The following is a 19,187-nucleotide window of genomic DNA, read 5'->3' as shown; positions in this document are numbered from 1 at the left end:
ATGTTTGAACATTCGAAGGATACAGGCAGGTGCACACGAGGTGGGGAAGGGTGTTTCTGGCAGATGGCATAGCATGTAAAGGTCCCCAGGCAGAAAGGGCAGAATGAGGAAAGACGAGGCAGACAGACAGTGTGGGTGTAACTGGGGGAAAGGAGAGCAGTTCATGGAGCCAGCCTGCAGGGGAGGGCACTTATGGGCGCCACATTGCTTCATGGCGGCAATATTTTGGCACCTTCCTCCAGCCACAGCAACTCCTCAAATGTTACTACTGGCTGAGTAGAGCAGTTTTGTCTTCAAGGTCTTGAAATGCCTTGGAACGGAATCATGTGGCCTGAGAGCATAGGACCCTCCTCCCCTGAGCAGCAGTCCCAGCCCGCTCACCTCTTCCCCTGGCCACTGCTCATATGTTCCCTGCAGTCTGAGGTCCTTCTCGAAGAGACGATGGCAACCAGCGAGGAGCTGAGGAGTGTCTTCTTCATCCCTGACATCTGTTCCTGATACACCATCTGCCCTAGACAACAAGCCCACGTCTTTCTTCTTGTTCTTCCTTCTCCACTTCTTGTTTGGACTCTGGGAGTGGAGGAAGTCATTATGCCTCACGCTCGGGGAGCCTGCAAACATTCTGCAGAAGAAAAGGGGCTTGGGGAATTACTCTCTGGGTTCCTATCTTCCCTTCTTGACATTATTTGCCTGGGGGCTCAGCTTTCCAGCTGGCTGGAGCAATTCAGAGAGGTCTGTCCTTCCCAACAAATGGAGGGGAGGGGTTCAAGGTTACTCTGTCCTACATAGGTGGACATTGGCCCAGCAGGCTGCAAATGTAGATGAGATTTTACACAGACTCTAAGAATCACCATGACATTATCTAACATTTAAAAAAAAATCCTACAAGCAAATTGGACAGAGGACTGAAGCAGGGAGAGATGCTGGGAAAACCTGTTTTCTTCTCAAAGCACTATCAGTGACATGCCATATGGTTTTTGCCAAACCATTTGGCTGCTTTAAGATTTTCTATTCCCAAATGTAAAATTGAGCTAATAGAATTTGCCACCCTACCGGGATATCACAAGCACTAATCAGAATGTCTATAAATGCCTTTGAACTCCTTTGGAAAAACACGCAACCAAAATACCAAGTGGGATTTACATAAATGTCATGCTAACCCCAGATCTTCATCTCGACAGTGGGAATTTAGGGCTTACGTGGATGCATTTATTACAGTTCTCACCGAAATTACACATGACTGGATGCCTTGAGCTTTAATTTTTTTTTTTTTCACAAGACTGTGCAACCTGCCAGGTTGAAACTCAGAAATTTTTCCAATGTGAAGTCCGTTACAAAGAACAGTGTGCACTGAAGAAGTCTTCTGTGACTATTTGGGTCTATCCCATATGCCATGGCCATTGAGGTCCTGTCAGGATTTTTGGTTTCCTTGAACTGAAAATAAGACAACCTGATCTTTTATCCTCAAATCTTTGGGGTGTGCTACGGTGCATTACCTTAATACTCATGCATTCTCTCTCCTTTCTGTTGGGAGAATTGAGAAAAATATCTCTATCGACATATCTACAAAGGTTCATCCTTTAGAAAGCCCCGTGACTGTTTATTTGACTCTTGGATAATTATACTTAAATCCATGTGTTTACTTCGGAGATCTCCAAAAAGAGTAGAAAAGATCTAGCAACCCCAAATTAGTTTAGGAACCAGCATGTCCCTTGCTTTAAGGAACACAGTAAACATTTCAAAAGAGCATGCCAGCTCATTATCTAACTCTCTCTTCAGTGACTTCAGGGAAAACAGCAGCAGTTAAGCAATGTTTGCCAAAAGCAAATCTGGGGACGGGTGTTGATTTTAAAAGAGAAGGAAAGAAGAGCTAGTTGCTCACTGCAGGTTCTCCTGGCTCGGCGGTGCGGAGGCAAAGGCCTGTTTCTGCAAAGACTTTGAGGACCCATGACTCTTCCTCAACCTCCAGACCGCTGGAGGTCCCTGATAGTTGAATAAGCTAAGTGCAGTGTGCCCGCCTAGTTCTTTCCTGGAAGATGAAACGCAGCTCCCGAGTCGGGAGACGGAAGAATGGATAAACATTCCTCAATTGCTGTTGATAGGTTCTCACCCCAGAACCCGGGCAGTCGGCCTCATGCTCCAGAGTGCAGGTCCCGTAAGGCGTGAGTATGGGGGTGTTTTCCACCATGACACCATGTGCATCCCCACACGGCCCCCAAATGTAATTAACATGTCCTGTGGCTGTTGGAGATTCTGGCTTGTTTAGAGAACTGGCTACCTGGCACTCCAGGCTCGACTGCAAAGAAATGCTCTTTTGTGATAACGCGTCTGGACATCCAGTGCAAGAAACTGAGCGTTAGCCCCCCTGACCCTCCCACCGCCCAGAAAGACTCCAACTGAAAGGTTGCACAATGGCTGATCAAAGTCCCCCACATTTCTTTCCAGGGCTACGATTTTGTTCTGTCTCCACTCTGGGGAGTTGGAAGGCTGGAGCACGGACCAGCCATCCCTCCCCCTACCTCCTGGTGATGTTTGGAAATCTTAATTTTGTTTTATAGGTCACAGGTCAGCCCATCCATGCGGATCCTTGTAATTGGACAGGACGTGCTTTGTGTGGTCTGATTACATCTTTTCTTTCAGACCCAAGGGGAGCCGTCAATTAGAGCCGTGCTTGAGCCTAAGGCTGACCTGAACCGTTTGAAGGCAGATCTTCCATGGAGCGCCCCGGTACTACTTCATTTCCAGGAATCTTAATTACAAGGCATTACTCTGATGGATTGAATGTATTAAGTAGCCTCAATTCACCCCAGTTTGCAGCCCTTTGGGAGGCGGCTCCCGTCCCATCATTTTCTGCCCCCCTTTGCTGCCCCAGTGCCATGGCACCCGGAGGGCTTTGTTCCAAACCAACTTTGAGTCGTGAGTATTATCTGAAGCCCCTCCCTTGCCTGGAGGCCTTTCAGAAACTACTTTATCTCTTGCAGGTCCTTTTCTGGAAAGGTCAAAGGGACGAGAGGGGTCTCTGCAGTGTCCTGGATCTGGTTTCAACCTCACCTTCTCCATGTATGAGAAAACAAGTCACTTGGATTCACTGTGCCTCGGTTTCCCCAGATGGCGAGCAGGACTCAGTCTTTTGGTGAGAATTAGATAAGACTTAGAATGAGATGAGAATTACATGTGAGTGCACAGTTGGGATGTGGTGCGCATCTCACGGTGGGGCTGTGACTGCCACGCAGACCTGAGATTGCCTCTGAAGAAATGCCGCTGGCTGGTTCGTGGGCCATCTCGGCAGGATGTGTGCTAGGAGCAGGTGCTCCTGACCTTCCTCTGTGGCTCTTGCTAAGTCCTCAGTGATACAGAATGCTAGCCAGGCCCCTGGGGGAAGGGACACAGGGCCCCTCTGAAATTTCAAAGCTGGTGTGCACAGCAAGTTCCAGGAGAAGGTGGGCACATTTGCATAGTCACCAAGGAGCCTCTTTGTTGGAAGGGAATCAAGACAGGACCCTCCTCCTTTTTGCAATTTAATAATGAACAACCGGGCATGGTGCTGACTTGGGGCTGCTGGCAGGGACAGGCACCAGCGTTGCCAATGGAGAGCTAGCTCGCTATGACAGAAATTCAGGGGCAGTGCCGGGGGCTGAGTGGGGGTGCCAGCAGTTCAGTGTGTGCTGGATGGGAAGGGGGGCTGGGAGGCCTTGCTAGGAGCAGTGGCTACCGATGTGTGAGCAAACCAAAGGAGTTGTCACCCTGGAGCCTGCTCAATAGAGCACCCTGTGATCACCCTGCTAGGACATCCTTGTGGCTATGGACAAGTGCCCACTGGGCGACACAGGCACCTTATCAGAGCCCCTCCCCAACCCCACGCAGTGAGTGCAGTCGGATTCACTCTTTACCAAACAGCAGCTTAGCATCCACTTTTCTCCCTTTTTCTTCTGCGTCGCCGGAGGGCTCAAGTGTGACTAGTTGCAGATGTAGCACTTGTGGCCGTGGGAGGCCACATGTGGCTGATGTGGAAGGGGCACTGCAGGTGTGATGGAGGCAAGGCATTGAGGAAGCAGCTGCATGCCCTCTGGCCTCGCCAGTACAGTTTGCCAGGTGCTGTCTCACACTCTAAGCTGGCCAAGCCATCCTTGGGGATGGCCCTGGAGCAGCACCTGCCTACCTGCCTGCTGCAGAGGTGACAGCATTTCATATGGCAAAAGCTTCCCAGGGGCCAAATGGAGAGGTCATCAGAACCTTGTGGTGAGAACCAGGTCCAGATTTGGCTTTCTGGAGATGAATGGCTAACATGATCCACCTATGACCACAGACTGTTCCCTGAAATAAGTCACAATTTTGAAAGAATGAGTGAGCTTTCTCCTGGGATTTGATTTGGTGAGAGGATAAGAAGCACACTGCTTTGGCCATACTGTGGGTCTCTAACATGGTCTCCAACCCTTTGTTTCATTTTCTCCCCTCCCTCTTCCCCTTGTCCCCCTCTTTTACTTTCCTTCCTTTGAATAGCACCTGGTCCATCAGAGGACAAGCTTTCATGTGTTAGCCATCACCTCCGTCATCACCATCATTGTCATCATCATCGTCCTCATCACCTCGACACACTGAGCTTTGTAGCTTACAAACAAAATGCCTTTAACAATGTGTAAGATGCCACCTTTGGGATCAAATCGGAGTTTGAGATTATTTCTATTTTCTAATCGTTCAGCCCCCTCCCACTAAGTGTGAAGCATAGAGTCATTAAGTTGAAATGGATTTTGTTCATCACATGGGCCCTCAAATCCTTTCTGGAAGAAGAGTGGATGTAAAAATAAATCAAATAAATACATTTTCAGCGTGTGCAGCCCAACCCAGAGCTCCTTGCAGATAACTTCTTCCTTTAAAGCACGTGGAGCCCAGCCAGCGCCACTGGGAAAGTGGCAAAGAGAAAAGCCGGCTCTGGCCCCGGGCTGCATCAGAGCAGTCGATTGAGCTCTTCGATTCCCAGCACTTCAACACTGCTTGCCTCTTAAGGATTTTCTGAAGGTCACTGATGCTGACAGGGAGTGTGGAAAAAGGATGTTTATACCTGGGGCTGGGAGATGCCCTCTCTCAGGCTGGGAGAGACTGGCAGAGCTGCCTGATAATGAGAACAGTGCCATCCACGCCGTTCTGAGCACATGGTAAGCCTCAGGCACATGGCACACGTGAGAGGCGCTTCTGTGTCTCCTGGGTTGTTTATGACAATCATGACAGGTAGCTGCCACCTTCCCATTTCGCAGTGAAGGAAGCGTGGTGTGGGCAGATGCAATTGCAATTTGTATCCAAGGTAGGAAAGTGGCTGAGTTGCAGGCTGGACTTCTGTCCATATTATTATGGGTTGAACTGTGCTCCTCCCCCCAGATTTATATGTCAAGGTCCTTCCTCCCAGGACCTTGGAATGTCACTTTACTTAGAAGTAAGGTAGTTGCAGAGGTAATTAGTTACGATAAAGTCATGCTGGAATGGGGTGGCCCTCGTCTAATAGGACAGGTCCTTATCAAAAGGGGAAATTTGGAGACAGACCCACACCCAGGGCAGATGCCACCTGAAGATGGAGGCAGAGGTCAGTGTGGTGCTTCTACAAGCCAAGGAAGGGCAAAGATGACCAGCGAGTTAGGAGAAGCCAGGAGAGGCCAGGGACAGATCCTCCCTCACAGTCTTAGAAGGAAGTAGTTCTGCTGACACCGCGATCTGGGCCTTGCAGCCTCCGGAACTGTGAGCGAGTACATTTCAGCTGTGTAAGGCACGTGGTCTGTGGTGCTTTGTGAATTACTGCCTCCCTGGGAGACTGACACAGACATCAAACCAAACCTGTCCCCTTTCCACTATGTTTCCTTGAGCTTTAACGGAGCAACGAGAAGACTTTGGAGGCCACCTTGAGTCCTCTACAGGGCAAGGATGGGAAAGAAGCAGGCCTGGGGCCCAGGGTTCCAGGGCACTGGGAGTAGACTCTTGGGTGCCTGCTGGTGGCTGTTTCCTCCTCCTCTCTGTTGAGGCACTTTTCCCATTTCTGCACTTGCACTTGGGCTGAGACTCCTCAAGAGGGGACTCCCTTGTGCCGCCATCTGTGGCCACGGGAGGGATCAGGGTGGCTCAGCGGCCATGCAGAGGGTGTGCAGTGCTGGAGAAGTCGTGGAGGTGAGCCCCACTTGTGAGGCTTCTGAAAATGTTCACTTTTGGATAATGAGTTTTTGTTTTGTTTTGTTTTGTTTTTTTTCAGGAAACTGATCTCTTACTAGAACCAAGTCAACAAGAGCTACCCTTGGACTCTAGATGCCTGGGAGCGTCTGGAGTCGTCGGGCAGAAGGAGAAGGTGGAGCGGGTCTTCTCGGAGGCCGGCTCCCACAGGGGCGGCCAAGGCTCTGGGCCTCTCGGCGTGCCTCTGTGGATCCTGTTGGATCCAGAACCGTCTGGATCACCTGAAGAGTTATTTGAAACCAGCTGATTTTCCAAGGGGGCAGTTGACATGGGTGGGAATATCACAGGCAGGCGCACTGGCTTCAGAATTAGAGGCCAAAAGTGTGGACTCTCTCTGTCACTAACTCAGTTCTGCTCTCCAGCAAAACCCTTCGCAGCTGGGGCTAACCTGTCTGTGAGTGGAGGTGGGCAGCTCCTGTCTCAGAGTCCTGGTGGGGGTGAGGTGGAAGGCCCCGGGAGGGCACCCTACAGTGAATTCTGTAGCTCCCTCCCGTTTATCTCCCACGTCGTTTACAGTGTAGCTGGGGGTCAGCACGCGGTCCCTACTTTATATGCTTTGTTCGGTGATTTCGATATTTAAGCCTCTGTCAATTCAATCCAAACTTTGCTACAGAAAGGGCAAGATGCCAGGAAATGCTGATAGTGGCTAAGCATTGTTCTTCATCTTGAACAGTGGTTCTAAGTTGACTCTGTGGTGTATTTCTAGTGGCAATACTAGATATTTTCCTTCATGGCAAAAATGAGAATCTTTATTAAAACAACTACGTATTATTATTTAACATCCTGATTCCAAAGTGACAGCAGTATGGCACAGCTTATTAAGAAAGTTTATATCTAGGTGCTTTGACAGTTTACTAAATCTTTTTTTTTAAAGTTATTTATTTATTTATTTTTGAGAGATGGGATCTTGCTATATTGCCCAGGCTGGTCTTAAACTCCTGGCTCAAGCAATCCCCCTGCTTTGGCCTCCCAAAATGCTGGGATTGGCCAGGTGAGGTGGCTCAAGCCTGTAATCCCAGCACTTTGGGAGGCCGAGACGGGCAGATCACGAGGTCAGGAGATCGAGACCATCCTGGCTAACACGGTGAAACCCCGTCTCTGCTACAAAATACAAAAAACTAGCCGGGCGCGGTGGCGGGCGCCTATAGTCCCAGCTACTTGGGAGGCCGAGGCAGGAGAATGGCGTGAACCCGGGAGGTGGAGCTTGCAGTGAGCTGAGATCTGGCCACTGCACCCCAGCCTGGGTGACAGAGCGAGACTCCGTATCAAAAAAAAAGAAAAACAATGCTGGGATTACAAATGTGAGCCATTACACCCAGTCCAGTTTACTAATTTTTTATGATGAAAGGCTTTATAGCCCTAGTCTCACCTCACTCTTTAATGCCTGCTTTCCACCTCCGAAGCTAGAATGCTCCTGACGCATACGTGTGGGTCTAGGGTGGTGAGTGGGCGTTTTCTCTCTCTCTGATCTCTGCTAATAATGTTGAAGGATACAGGCCTAGTTTTTCAGCATCCCTATTCTGAGCTAGGGAGGAAGGAACGAGAAAGAGAAGCGGGGAGTGGAGAGAGAGAGAGAGAGTGAGAGAGAGAGAGTGGGAGAGGAGGCAGGCAAAACTGTCTATGGGCCATTTGCGTGCCTTTGAGAATGTTAATCCCTGTGGCTTCCCCCAGAGAGAATGAGCAATTTTCCACTCTCATGAAGAAAAAAGACAATTTCCTTGCTCCCAATAGGAGTTCGCAGGGACCCTGCGCTGCTCTGGAAATTGCACGAAATGTCAATACTATAGACGGACATACACATCAAGCTCTTCTTAGCCTGGCTCCTTAACAACCACTCTGGTGTCCACAGCCCGCCTTAGCGACACACTGCATTAGCGGTGCAGTCCAAGATGACAGGTTTTAAAAAGAGCTGTGTCCTCCTGGCGCGGACAATCTCATGGTGAGAATGTGTTAGGCAGGAAGCGATGTGGGTCTTCAAGCAGAATTCCCGTGACTCTGAGCTGAGACTTACCACGTGGACCCTGAATTACTTGGAACCTTGTACTTTTAGTGTTGGAGGGTGCAATGGGGTGGGGGCCGTCTCTTCTAGCAAGATTTTAAGTTCATGAGAGGCATGTCCTGCCCCGTGCCTCATTGCTAGCATCCTGTGTAACCCTCTAGAACCTGAAACTTACCATACCTGTGTGGGGAGGACCTGCCAGAGGGCGTGGCTTTGACACTTGTTTATGGGGCAGGCAGGTGTGTTGCAACCCTGTTTGCAAAAATGGGGCTGATTTTATTCTTACTGTGAAGGTCTTTAGCTGTTTTCTTCCAGAGAAGTACTACCTTTCCTGCTCTCTCTCTTTTCTGAACGTTTCTTTGAAATATACTACATAGGGAGAAAAGTGCATAGGAGTGTACAGCCTGATGCCTTTTCATTGACAGAACACACCTGTGTAACTGGCATCCAGACCAAGAGACAGAACATCCCATAACCTCTGAAACTGCCCCACTCCCCTCTTACAGCTCCTGCTCCCCGCCAGGGTAAATCACTAGCCCGCCCTCCAATGACACAGAGCAGTTTTGCCTGTTCTTGTACTTTACATAAACGGAGCTATAGAGTATGTGCCTTCTTAGCGCCTGTTTCTTTTGTTGCAACATTTAGTCACTTAGTCAGATTTAGCCACAGTCTTGCCTGTGGTTTTAAATCCTTCATTCTGGCTGTTATAGGGTAATCCCACTGCATGAATGTACTACGGTTTATCTGCTCTACTGATGAGGGGCACGTAGTTAGCTTCCAGTTTGGGGCTATTACAAACAGTGCCGCTGGGAACATTGTAGTTGACACTTTTTGTTGCACGTCTGTGAGCGTGTCTACTGGAGGGCATACCTGGGAGTGACGTGCTAAGGCCAAGGCGTCGTTAATCTTTAACAGACAGATCCAACCAAGGCCGTGCCAGTTTGCAGCGGCCAGGAGGGAGAGTCCTGCTTGGGTACATCTTGGCCATACATTTTGGTCCACACTTGGTGTTTTTCTTGTGCACATTTTTGTTGTTGGCCTTTTCTTTTTCCTCCCCTCTCCTCCAGAAATACAGCCATTTGGATTGACAAAGATGCCACAGCAATTCAATGGGGAAACAGTAAATAGTAGGTTCAACCAGTGATGCTGGAACAACTGGACATCCATATGTAAAAACATGAACCTGGGCTGGGTGCGGTGGCTCACGCCTGTAATCCCAGCACTTTGGGAGACTGACGCGGGCGGATCACAAGGTCAAGAGATCAAGACCATCCTGGCCAACATGGTGAAACCCCATCTCTAGTAAAAATATAAAATTTAGCTGGGTGTAAGGGTGCACGCCTGTAGTCCCAACTACTGGGAGGCTGAAGCAGAAGAATCCCTTGAACCCGGGAGTGGGAGGTAGCAGTGAGCCAAGATCTCGCCACTATACTCCAGCCTGGTGACAAAATGAAACTGCGTCTCAAAAAAAAAAAAAAAAAAAAAAAAAGAACCTGAACTTGAACTTCACTCCTCATACACTAAGAGTGCGTGTATGAGTTCTTTTCAAACACCTATGGAATATTTACAAAAATCCTGTTAGGAATAAAATCTCAGCAAAGTCCCCAAGGCGGAACTCACTAGGCTAATTTTTCTGACTTCAACGGAAGACAGTTAGAAATCAGTATCCAAAGAACGGCTCTAAGAGGCAGAGGGTTTTTGTTGTTGTTATTTGTGGCTGTAGTCCCAAAGCCTAGAATAGTGCCTGGCATCAATTTTTGAATTAGTGAAAAACGTAATGAGGCATACTGATTAGAAAGCATCCCATAAAAATTAGCAGAGGAGCTAAAGTAATGATATGTATTGTTCGTTGAATGTCTAGAGGTGCCTTTTCCAGGCTCTAACATCCTCATGGAGAATCCAAGCCCGTTCCTTCTGCAATGTATTCTCATTGCCTTGGCCTCATGGTCCCGAGATGATGATGATGGCTGTAATAGTATTAATAACTATTATTATTGTTATAATGATAATGAAACTTCGTATAACTTGCTTTGTGCCAATTGTTGTTCTAAGCCCCTGATGTATTGTCATACAGTCCATGCTCACATCTGTCCATGAGGTATGTGTTATTTTACCTCATTTACAGATGGGAAAATAGAGGCATAGAGTGATTCAGTAACTTGTCCAAAGTCATACAGCTAATAGTTAGTATAGCCAGGAGCTAAGCTCAGGCATAGCCCATAGTCTGTGCTTACTTTCTAAGTTTTATTGTAACTCCAGGTGTTGTATTTTCACAGCCAACGTAGGAAGAAAGAGGCCACACGAGGCCACGTAGCCACACCAATCTCAAGGGAGGCCAGGAAATAGAGTATCTGACAAAAAAGAGCAGGAGTTCCACCTTAGATGAAGCAGGAGCCGAGCCTGAGAGCAGGACGCACTGCCATGGGGAACAGAGGGCCTGGTCCCTACAGCAGGAAGGAGTCAGGGATCACAGATGGCATTGACAAACGATATCTCTGCCTTATTAAAAAACTATCTACCTACAAATTAAAAAAAAATTCTAGATAACTTGGGTTAAAAAGAAAATAAAAAACTATTTAGAAATAATTGAGAATAGATTAAAATTCAGAAGAGGAGAAAAGATCTAAAGAAGGGGAAAAATCTAAAGAGAAGGATAACCCATAGAAAAAAATGGAAGGAGTAATCAGAGAGGACTACAGGCCCACACTGCTGGGCAGGCATATTCTGCATTTCCAAGGAATAATGACATTCATATTAATATTATACTTACAAGAACTATTCCACAGAATATAAAAAGATGATCTCCAACTCATTCAATAAAGCTAGTATTACCCTGACACCAAATCCAGACATAACTAGTGCAGAAAATATATAGGCCACCCCGCTTGTGCAAATGACTCAAAAAAATTCCAACTAAAACATGAACAAATACAAGAATGCGATGTACTAGAAGATCACATTTTTCCTAAGAATGAAAAGATGGTTCGAGGTTAGGGGACCTATCAGTGTAATTTCCGGCAATAACAGTTAAAAGAGACCAATGATGTGACCATCTCAACAAACGTAGCAGATAGTGCGTTGCTGCTCCATCTTCCACCTGACCTTCTGAGGTCTTCTTGCAGGGATTAGAAGTCTGGAAGCTCCGTTTCCCAGGCTCTCTGGCAATGGTTCCAGTTTAGTTTCTATGACTGAGAGGTACTCATTAGTTTGGCAAAAGTGGAAGAAGGCTGGACTGGAGATGTGAGCGCTGTTGGACAGGCCACAGACTGCCTGAGCCTGGTTCCACACCAATCACATGAGACTATTGTGGGAATCCTCCTCCTGGAGCTATACAATGGGTACACTCTGACTTGGGGCGGGGAGGGGTTGTGCAATATAATTTTTGCAGAAAAGAATGGCCATCATCTTTTCAAAGTATTCAGTACTCAGGGTTCCTCCTGAAAGATGTAAGTTCCCTTCTGTTGGCTGAAATAATATAAGAAATGGAAAAAGTACACTTTCAAGAATTTCAATTTAGATACTGTTTGTATTTGTGTGTGTGTATGCAAAACAGTTCTTGTGTTTTTCTGTACAAGATTTGGCACAATAACTGCAGATTTTTTGGGGGCTATGGATAACATTTCTGGAGCGGTGTCTCACTTGTTTACGTAGATTACTGACTTGCGGGCATTCTTGGCTCTGTGTCAAATGCCTCTGTGTTAACTGGTTAGAAATGAAACAAGTTAGACCTGGCAGGCTTCAAGTCTCTGTAGGCAATAATAGATGTTATCAGTTATTGATATCGAACATCTTTATGAGCAAGCATTGTGTAAGTTGCTTTAAAATGTCATCTAATTTAGTCTTTGCTATTGATTGATTGATTCAGTGAATTTTTGAGGGGTAACTCCTATGCAAAAAACACTGAGCTAAGGCCAGAGGATGAATAATAAGAATGATAATAAGCCAAATGCGGTCTCTGCCCTCATGGAACTTACAATGTGTCAGAGAACAATCTATGAAAATATAATTGGGGGCTGGGTGTGGTGGTTCACGCCTGTAATCCCAGCACTTTGGGAGGCCGAGGCAGATGGATCACAAGGTCAGAAGTTCAAGACCAGCCTTACCAAGATGGTGAAACCCTGTCTCTACTGAAAATACAAAAATTAGCTGGGCATAGTGGTGTGCACTTGTAATCCCAGCTACTCAGGAGGCTGAGGCAGAGAATTGCTTGAACCTGGGAGGTAGAAGTTGCAGTGAGCCGAGATTGCACTCCAACATGGGTGACAGAGCAAGACTCTATCTCAAAATAAATAAATAAATAAATAAAAACATGATTGGGATCAAGATGAGGTAAGTACGCTCCCCTGGGGCTCCAAGGAGTGAGTGAAATGGAAGCCCTGGACAGGAGGCGCAGGCAGCCCTCAGGATTCCTGGAAGTAGATGGTAGCAGGCTGACTGGGGGAGGAAGCTAGAACTGAGAGAACTATTGTATCAGCAGCAAGTCTCATTTGACACCCTTAGTTCTTCTTTTCCCTCCAGTATCTTCTAATTTTACCTCAAATGCAGCTGAAAACCAGGAATTACATATTGAGTGTGAACAGAAAACTCCCAAGGCAAGCCCTCTGGTTCTAGTCTGAAAGACAGGAAAGAGGGACCCTACAGTTCAGAAAGGATGGAGGAAATTATTTTCCCTCTCATGTGTTAGTGGTTGTCCTTTCTTGTCCTTTTTGGGAACAATAACTCCAACAACTGCAGATTTCTATCACACGCCCATGAGTCAGTGGCAGTGGGATGGCGTTTTTTTAACTGCTGAAAGAAAACTGTCAACACGGAATTCTTTATCCACTGAAAATTTCCCTCAGGAATGAAGATGAAATAAAGACATTTGCAGAGGAATGAAAACCAGGAGAAATTCTCCCCAGCAAACCTGCTTGCTTATTTGATTTTGGTACCTGTCATTAACCCTCATAAATAAAATCTGCTATTGTGATATTATGGAAGTTGCTAATTCTATCCTTTTTCTTAAAAAAATAGTGTTAGAAATACATTTTCAGTGTCGCCAAAGAAATAACACCCAAACATAAATTTAATTTTCTCAGCAAGGCAATTTTATTTCTATAGAAGGGTGTGACTCATAGATGGAGCAATGGTGAGAGCACACCTGGACAAGGGAGAGGAAGGGGTTCTTATCCCTGATGCAGGTAGCCCCTACTGCTGTGTCATTCCCCTATTGGCTAGGGCTGGACTGCACAGTCTAAGCTAATTCCGATTGGCTATTTTAAAGAGAGCCAGAGTGGCAGGATGAGTAGTTTGCGGGAAAAATGGTTACAGAACAGGTGACTCAGGATGACTAAGAACAGAGCAGGTGACCAAGGATGACTAAGGTCAGAGCAGGTGACCAAGGGTGACTCAGGACAGAGCAGGTGACCAAGGGTGACTCAGGACAGAGCAGGTGACCAAGGATGACTCAGGATGGATCAGGTGACCAGGGGAACAGATGTGAACTACTGATTAGAACTGGTAGGTTGTTTACTGAGACTAGGGGCAAGGAGACAATGAGAACAAGGAAGTTAACCTTCAAAATGAAGAACAAAGAACAGGGGAGTTGAACATAATGATAAATTGGTTCTTCAGAGAGGATCTTAGAACTCATTGTACTTAACAATTTACAGACTAAAACCTTTGAAGAGGAATTTATTATATCCTACCATTTCCCCCCTTCCAATTTTCAAAGTCTTTCCTCTTCAAACCTTTATAACGTGTCTTGGCTTTGCTGCTCGACTTAATCCTCTAAAAGAAAAAAAGCTGATCTGAATAAGGTGGAGGACAGTTAAGGAAGGTTTTAGTAAGTGCTGCTTTTATAAGTCTTTGCACTAGCCCACAGATGCAGGGTATGACACAACACCTAACAAGAATGAGTACACCTATTACAGCTGCAAGAGAAGTAAGAATTGAGGCTATGAGTTCTTTCCATTTAACGAAATACTTTTCTAGCCACCCTGAGAAAGGGTTATTGACTTCAGAATTTTTAGCTAACAGGTTGGATAAAGCAGTAAGTCTTTGTAAGGCCCTTGTTATGCTCCCAGAGGGGGCAGTGTTGTTTGGGATAAAGGTACAACAGTGAGTTTTAATCATAACACAAACACCACCTTTTTCAGCTAATATATCTAGGGCCATTCTGTTTTCCCAGTCCATCTGGTTAGTGGGCCTCAATTGTTCTGCTATTCCTTTGACAGCATCCCTGGTGTAATTAACAAACCACTGCTGATTATAATAGGTGTAATTTATCCAGTCTACGTTTTTATTGTCACCCATGAAAATATTGAGTCAAATCCTGCAGCTATTTGATCTTGAGCTTTAAATTTGTCTGATACTCCTCACGGAACTCCAATAGCATTTATATAAACATGGGGGTCAAAGGACCCATGCTGAACACTTCTTCTATGATTTTCTTAATCATATTGACGGAATGCTAGGGTGAAAGGGATGGCCAGCTGGACTAGAGCCCAAGTGTTGCTCTAATTTCTTGCAAAGTACCCAGCAATAGTCCCCTGCAATACCACCACACACCTGCTTGAGGATGAACAAAGGCAGACTGATTGGTAAGCTCTTGAAAAGGCTTGGTTTCAATGCACCCTGTTAAGTCTCCAAGGAATGCTAACTTTTCCTCCTGCCGTGAAAGGCATGAGATGAAGTTAACATCAGGGGCTGGAGGCCGGATGGCCCATGGGGACAGACCTACAGGGCTCTTGACCTTAGGGAACAGCAGTGAAAGAGTCTTGCATGACTCATTGCCCCAGACTGTGGGGTTCTGGAAGAGAGCTACCGTACAGCTCATGCCCGGTCCGTGAGAGGACCACCCAAGTGGAAAGGGGACAATTTGGGTCTCTGGCCTGCCTGTCGCAGAAGCTTAACGGTTTGTTTTGTTCAGCGTGCAGACAGAATATTTAATCTATTCCAGCTAAGAATTTACATCCTGATACCCTGTCTCAATTGCTATAGTTTGTTTTAAATCTTTCACCTTTACAACAGCTACTTTGGTTTTATCATTGGGTATATAACAAGAGAAGGTTTGGTTAGCAGAGAACCTAGGAGACAGAGAAGAGGGTGCAGGAGGTGAGGAGGCAATGAAGTACATTTCAAAAGATCCTATGGGGTCCTTCCCTGAGACTTGTGCTCCTACACCAAAGAAATGGCTTGATGAAGGGGACGAACTCTGGGGAACAGAGATAGTAGTCTGTGCTGGATTACATTGGCTCAGCTGACAATGGGGAGGGGAAACTCCTCTAGTAAAATGAATATGTGGTTTTAAGAAACTGCAAGTACTAGTTGGGGTGGTCCACCCTTCTTCTGTAGTATTTATAGAGCATTGGACCAACTTTGGCAGAGAAGCTCTGTTCTAGGAGGACAAGATTCCCAGTTCATACTGGAATCTTCGTCAAACTCCTCACAAATTAACTTATCCCAGTTAACGATTTGCAGTCTGAGGAGAGCTAGGAAGGATAAAGATACTTTTCTGAAGTGGAGAGTTGCCTCTAGTTTGGCAGATCTTCACAGGGCATCACAAGGAAAGCATCAAAAGTAATGGTTTGGGGTGAACTTGACCTAGTTACATTACTAACGAGAGGACTAGCAATAGAAAGGGAAAAGAAAGAGATGCAATATAAGAGGATCAAACCTGTTTTCGTGTTAGCTTGGTTGGAGTTGGCCCTGGAATAGCTGTCCGTGATTCTGGAGGGGGTGTGCTCTTTTGACCCAGGTGTGATGAGTCCATCCCCTTTCTGCTGTTCGAACTGCAGGCTCGGTGCTTAGAAGCACTAGGTAGGGTCCTTCCCAAGCCAGTTCAAGTTTTCCTTCCCGCCAACTTTTGATGAGGATGTGGTCCTCAGGCTGATGTCGGTGTACTGGAAACTCTAGGGGTGGTACCTGTGCTAAAAGACCTTTAGTTCTGAGGAAAGAGAAAGTGGAAGATAAACCAAGTATATAATTTCCAAGAAACTGATCTTTTGTTTTGAAGGTGGGAACGTCAGCAGTGGAGAGCAAACAGGGCAACCTATACAACACTTCATAAGGGGATAAGCCAACATCTCTTGGAGCAGCAGTTCAGATTCTCAACAGGGCAATGGGAAGGCATCTAGTCCATGGCACCTGAGTCTCTGAGACGAATTTGGCTAGGTGGTTTTTTTATAGTTTGGTTCATTCTTTCCACTCTTCTTGATGAAGGTGGGTGCCAGGGAGTATGATATTCCCATGTTATATCCAGTACCTGGGCTAATTTCTTAATGGCATGTGCAGTGAAATGAGTCCTATTACCTGCATCAATGTTTTCTATTTATCTAAACTGGGGTATAAAATTTTCAACTAATGCCTTGACTACATTATTAGCAGTTGTACTTAAAAAGGGAGTAGCTTCTACCCAATGAGTAAGATGATCTACTATTACTAATAAATACTTTAGACGACCAATTGGAGGCATCTCTATGTAATGAATCTGGGTACTTTGGAATAGCCTTAAGCCTGGACTCCTACCCGCAAAGGGTAATCTTTTTATAGTTTGTTTATTCGTTTTCTTGTACACTAAGCAACTGTCTGTAACCCGTTTGGCCAGGGTATAAATTCCTGTGCACCCATAAACTCTGAGGACTGCGCCACACATGGCTTGGGGCCCCCACTGGGTCTCTTGATGCAGTTGGAACAAGATTTCCCTCATAAGGGGTTTGGATAACACTTCTCTCTGGTCTGGCGATATCCATTTTCCTTCGGAATTCTCTTTAGCACCTATTTCTTATTAGTTTTTAGACCAAAGAAAGCCAAACACCATTATATATTTGACAATGCTTCCTGTGTGATTTTATACCAAACAAGCTGAATTTCACCTATATATTAGTGTGCTATTAATGTTAAACTCAATTTTAATAAAATCTTGTAGACATAGTTATCCAATTTCAATGTCTGATCATTAGGTAAGATTTTTATAAACTCTTTTTAACCCTTTATAATTTTTGTTAAAGAACAAGTTAGTGCATTAAGAAAAACCCATTGTGCTTTTATTTTAATGTCCAGTTTACAGAAAAACTGGATGATACCCCTTTAACTTTAGCCAATATGTTTACACAGTACTTCCTTTACAATTAACTTTTCAAAACTTGCTTAAACCTTGAAAACAATTTTTAACCTTTTAATGTAGGTAAAAATCCACATTCTTATGCCTCCTTATAATCCTTTTACCAAAAGTATATTTTACTTTCCTTACACACCTTGCACATAACTTTACTAGTTCTACATTGAGGAGGCCTAATTCCTTTTAAATTATACATTTCTTGCATACATTCTCTTTAATAACATTTTTCACAACTTCCACAGACAATCTTTGACATGCCTTAACTTTCTGACTTCTTGTAAACATCCCTTTCTTTAAACAACCAGTCAATTTATTTTAGGGTAAGAATTTACCATATAAGATTCTTTTTACATAAACTCTCCATTTTTTAAATGTCAAAGATGATAGCCATTCTTTTCCAAAGCAAACTTCCTTCGTATCTGTGGACTAGACTGCCTAAGGTCACAAGGTTAGAAGTTAGAATAATACATGTTACACTGCTAACTTTTCGCATACTTTACTTTTGTTGAAAACCTTGAAAGTTTGGGATTTTAATTATGTGCTGGGTTTAGAACCTAGACAGAAGTGCAGATAAGGTCTGGCTTATTCTAGAATTTAACTCCATGTGTCCTAGGTTTTACCTAGCTGCAAAGCAGGCCAGTTGTACAGCTAAGGAAAGGTAGCCTGTTTGGCTATCTGATCTGCTAGGTTATTTGCTAGGTTATTTCCTCAACTTCCAAAAGAAAGGCGTTTCTGGTGTCCGAGGCCATGGACAATAGCTATTTCTTTTGGCACTGAAGGTTATTTAATACTTGGGTGATTAGTTCCTTGTAGACTAGGTCTTGGCATTTGCTATTAATAAGAACTGGTTAAGTCCAATTTTTTCCAAGTGTGTAAGCCACTCCAAAGGCGTACTTAGAATCGGTATAGATGGTTCCTTCCTGGTTCTGTAAGTACGTTAAGTCTTGGTTGAGTGCAAACAGCTCACACGTTTGAGCAGACCAATTATTAGGCAATTTTTCTAACTCTATTTCTATAAGAGTTTCTCTATCAATTACGGAATCCCAATTGTGTGTTTTTCCCTCAACCACCTGGGAGGAACTATCTATAAATAAGTGTTCTCCCATCCTGAAGGAGTTTCTCCTAGGTCTGGTCCGACCTTTGTATGGTAATCAATTAAATCTAACACGTGCTCTCTCTTTAGATTTGGATCCCTTATTAGGAAACCTTCTGGGTTAAACAAATTATCAGTGGTTGACGTTAAATCATCTTTTTTCTAACAGAATAGCCTCATGCTTTAAGATTCTTGAATCAGTAAGCTACCTTTTTGCTTTCTGACTTAGGATAGTTCTGACCTGGTGAGGTGTGCTCACAATGAGGTTTCCTCCAAAAGTTATTTTTCTACATTCTTCTGTTAGCAAAGCAGTTGCCACTACAGATTGAATGCATTTGGGCCATCCGCAGGTTATGGGGTTAACGATTTTTGATAGGAAGGCTACAGGTTGCCAGTGACTTCCGTGTTTTTGGGTAAGTACTTCTAGGGGTACACCCTTGTTCACATTGACAGAGAGATGAAAGGGCAGTTCTAGGGAGAGTAAAGCTAGGACAGGGGCAGTTACTAGCAACAACAGGGTTGGTGGTTTGGACTACCTGATTCATAGCTCTAAGGTCTTGCACCAACCCGTATGACCCGTCCGGCTTCTTTACAGGCAGTATTGGAGTGTTATAGAGAGACATATAGAGTTTAAGAAGCCCATCACTTAGAAGACCTTCAATTATTAATTATAGGTTTTAAATTTACCCTGGCTTTTAAAGGAATAGGATATTGCTTTCTCTTTACTACTTCCCCAGGGGTTTCTAATTTAACGTGAATCAGAGGAATCTGTAACTTTCTTCCAT

The 19,187-nt window shown here is 45.1% G+C and overlaps 1 long non-coding RNA gene across 2 annotated transcripts; it reads left to right on the top strand.

Moving 5' to 3' along the window:
• Nucleotides 1-1,656: 1,656 nt before the first annotated feature.
• LOC144329753 (uncharacterized) lies at nt 1,657-6,986 on the top strand. Of its 2 annotated transcripts, XR_013395400.1 has the most exons (5): nt 1,845-2,162; nt 2,641-2,727; nt 2,982-3,133; nt 4,501-5,153; nt 6,233-6,986. It is a non-coding gene; the product is annotated as an uncharacterized LOC144329753 (long non-coding RNA). The 2 variants fall into 2 exon arrangements; XR_013395401.1 differs by having other exon boundaries at nt 1,657-2,727.
• The last annotated feature ends 12,201 nt before the right edge of the window (nt 6,987-19,187 follow it).

Source organism: Macaca mulatta, chromosome 7, assembly GCF_049350105.2.
Source record: "Macaca mulatta isolate MMU2019108-1 chromosome 7, T2T-MMU8v2.0, whole genome shotgun sequence".
Taxonomy (NCBI): Eukaryota; Metazoa; Chordata; class Mammalia; order Primates; family Cercopithecidae; genus Macaca; species Macaca mulatta.
The sequence above is the reverse complement of the archived record's forward strand: the minus strand, read 5'-3'. Positions and strand labels throughout refer to the sequence as shown.